Genomic DNA, 3,854 nt, shown 5'->3' with positions numbered 1-3,854 from the left:
GCGCGGCCAGCCCTGAACCCTCGGAGCAGTGAGCTGGGGGCAGAGGCACGGCCAGCCCTGCACGCTTGGAGCAGTGAGCTGGGGGCAGAGGTGTGGCCAGCCCTGCACACTCCGAACAGTGAGCAGGGATGGGGGGATGTCAGAGAATTGGAGGAGGAAGAGACTTCGGCCAGAGGGCAGGTGAGGCGGGAGCCGGGGTGGCCGGAGAGAGCTGGGGAGGAGAGGAGCTGGGAGGAGGGGGAGGGCTGCCCCGGGTCTGGACGGATGGAGTCTTGGTGTCTGAGTGGCTGGGATGCGCCACCCCTGTGGGGAGAACCACCCTCAGTGCTGGCCCCTCACGGGCTCTGGAACCACCCTCAGTGGTGGCCCCACCCACACCGTCTACCTGCTCCCTGGCCCCAGAACTTTCCTTCCCTTCCCCCAATTTAGAAAAAAATTTTATTCTCTCGCATTTTGTATAGTGTTTTATATTTTAGGCTCTAAATTAAAACTAATAAAATATCACCTTGCATCACTTAAACTGAGCCACGGACGAGCGTCAAGTCCTTTCCCGATTATGAGCAACCTTCAGTCCGCAGAGGGAGACCCCGACCCAGAGCGCCCGGTTCCCGGCCGCTCCCCCAGCCCCTGACAACCTCTGGTGCTTTCTGCCCATCTTTACTGTTCTGGACGCTGCCTATGAATGGACTCATACAAGGTCGCTTTTTGTGTCGGCCACATTTTTAAGAGGGGAGTAGTTGATTTTTGTTTTCTTTTTTAAATTTGAAATAGCATTTCTGTTATTTGAAAAGGAAATTCCAGATGGATTAAAGATGAGATGTACAAAACGAAGTCCTTCTAGTTAGTGTGTGTGGTCTCCGGGCGGACCCTCCTGTCCTCAGCGTCGCAACAGGGACAGAAGTTCTGGTTTTTGCCTTGGCCAAAATGAAAATGGGGAAAATATAGCAAGCAGGAAAGAGACCGTAAACTGGAACCCCATCCTTCACATTCCAGGGCCAGAGAAAGATGTGACATCCCTGAGGTGGACGTGGGTTCGATCCTGGGTCGGGAAGATCCCCTGGAAGAGGGCATGGCAACCCACCCCAGTGTTCTCGCCTGGAGAATCCCGCGGTGTTGCAGAGTCAGACACGACTGAGCGTGCGCTCTCTGTGGTCCGCAGACTCTGTAAAGACACTATTTTGAAAAGAAACAAAGAACTCACAGTTCCGAGAGGCGACTCCCATGGTCCGTGCCCGTGAGAGGCCGCGTGCCACGCCAGGCCCTCTCTCGGAAATGTCCACAATAAGAATCCTCGGCGCTGGAGAGCCAACGGCTGGTTCCCGGGGGCCAGCGTGGGACCCAGACGGACGTTTGGTGCTTGGTGGGCAAGGGGAACCTTTTTGGGACGACGGGAATGTCCTAAAAGTAGATTTTGCTGAAGGTTGCACAGTACCAGATGGTCGACACCGAAATCAGATTGATTCTCTTCTTCGCAGCCAAAGATGGAGAAGCTCTATACGGTCAGCAAAAACAAGACCAGGAGCTGACTGTGGCTCAGATCATGAACTCCTTATTGCCAAATTCAGACTTAAATTGAAGAAAGCAGGGAAAACCACTAGACCATCCAGGTATGACCTAAATCAAATCCCTTATGATTATACAGTGGAAGTGAGAAATAGATTGAAGGGACTAGATCTGATAGACAGAGTGCCTGATGAACTATGCACTGAGGTTCGTGACATTGTACAGGAGACAGGGATCAAGACCATCCCCATGGAAAAGAAATGGAAAAAAGCAAAATGGCTGTCTGAGGAGGACTTACAAATAGCTGTGAAAAGACAGGAAGCAAAAAGCAAAGGAGAAAAGGAAAGATATACCCATTTGAATGCAGAGTTCCAAAGAATAGCAAGGAGAGATAAGAAAGCCTTCCTCAGCGATCAATGCAAAGAAATAGAGGAAAACAATAGAATGGGACTGACTAGAGATCTCTTCAAGAAAATTAGAGATACCAAGGGAAGATTTCATGCAAAGATGGGCTCAATAAAGGGCAGAAATGGTAGGGACCTAGCAGAAGCAGAAGATATTAAGAAGAAGTGGCAAGAATACCTGGAAGAACTGTACAAAAAAGATCTTCACGACCCAGATAATCATGATGATGTGATCACTCACCTAGAGCCAGACATCCTAGAATGTGAAGTCAAGTGGGCCTTAGGAAGCATCAATACAAACAAAGTTAGTGGAGGTGATGGAATTCCAGTTGAGCTATTTCAAATCCTGGAAGATGGTGCTGTGAAAGTGCTGCACTCAATATGCCAGCAAATATGGAAAACAGCAGTGGAAGCAGGATTGGAAAAGGTCAGTTTTTGCCAGGAGCCAGCATGAGGAACTCTGCCCATGGCAAAGGTCATGAGGAAGGAGGCTCGGCATAGGCAAAGGCGGGATCGAGCCTCAGGAGACCCCCTGTTCTCGAGCATCTACCCCCAAAACCAGAGTCTGCCTACTTTACTGTTTATGCTTTCACCTACACCTCTGACTTTACAGGGTACTGTCCCCCACCACCTCTCTCAGAGAAGGAGTTAACTTAGGGCTCCAGCTAATAAAATTCCTGGGCGTGACAAGAGTGTCTCAGTTCACAAACTCCTCTGAAAGTTCTCTAGCCTGCTTGACAGGCTCGTCCGGCCACATGTGATTCTTCACAGCCTCCCAACTGTGAGAGGCACGAGATGCTTTAAACTTTCTAAATACAGATTCTTTTGAGAAGTTAGAAAATTCTTAACTTAGTATAGTGGATTGATTAGAAATTATATTGGTGAAGGGTTTTTCATTTGTTGGGCCAATATTTGCTGCTAAGTCTCCATATCCCCTGCCCTTATACACATTAATGAATACAACTAGCATATAGGAGAAATAAGTATTAATCTTTAAGATTAATCATGTTAAACCTTCAGTTCAGTTCAGTTGCTCAGTCGTGTCCGACTCTCTGCGACCCCATGGACCGCTGCATGCCAGGCCTCCCTGTCCATCACCACCTCCCAGAGTTCACTCAGACTCACGTCCATCGAGTCCGTGATGCCATCCAGCCATCTCACCTTCTGTCTTCCCCTTCTCCTCCTGGCCCCAATCCCTCCCAGCATCAGAGTCCTTTCCAATGAGTCAACTCTTCACGTGAGGTGGCCAAAGAAAGTACTGGAGTTTCACCTTCAGCATCAGTCCTTCCAAAGAAATCCCAGGGCTGCTCTCCTTCAGAATGGACTGGTTGGATCTCCTTGCAGTCCAACGGACTCTCAAGAGTCTTCTCCAACACCACAGTTCAAAAGCATCAATTTTTCAGCGCTCAGCCTTCTTCACAGTCCAACTCTCACATCCATACATGACCACAGGAAAAACCATAGCCTTTACTAGACGGACCTTACTTGGCAAAGTAATGTCTCTGCTTTTGAATATGGTATCTAGGTTGGTCATAACTTTTCTTCCAAGGAGTAAGTGTCTTTTAATTCCATGGCTGCAATCACCATCTGCAGTGATTTTGGAGCCCAGAAAAATAAAGTCTGACACAGTTTCCACTGTTTCCCCATCTATTTCCCATGAAGTGATGGGACCGGATGCCATGATCTTCATTTTCTGAATGTTGAGCTTTAAGCCAACTTTTTCACTCTCCTCTTTCACTTTCATGAATAGGCTCTTTAGTTCTTCTTCACTTTTGCCATAAGGGTGGTGTCATCTGCATATCTGAGGTTATTGATATTTCTCCCGACAATCTTGATTCCAGCTTGTGTTTCTTCCAGTCCAGTATTTCTCATGATGTACTCTGCATAGAAGTTAAATAAACAGGGTGACAATATACAGCCTTGACGTACTCCTGTTTCTATTTGGAA

This window comes from Oryx dammah, unplaced genomic scaffold, assembly GCF_014754425.2.
Source record: "Oryx dammah isolate SB20612 unplaced genomic scaffold, SCBI_Odam_1.1 HiC_scaffold_25, whole genome shotgun sequence".
NCBI classification, from domain to species: Eukaryota; Metazoa; Chordata; class Mammalia; order Artiodactyla; family Bovidae; genus Oryx; species Oryx dammah.
The sequence above is the reverse complement of the archived record's forward strand: the minus strand, read 5'-3'. Positions refer to the sequence as shown.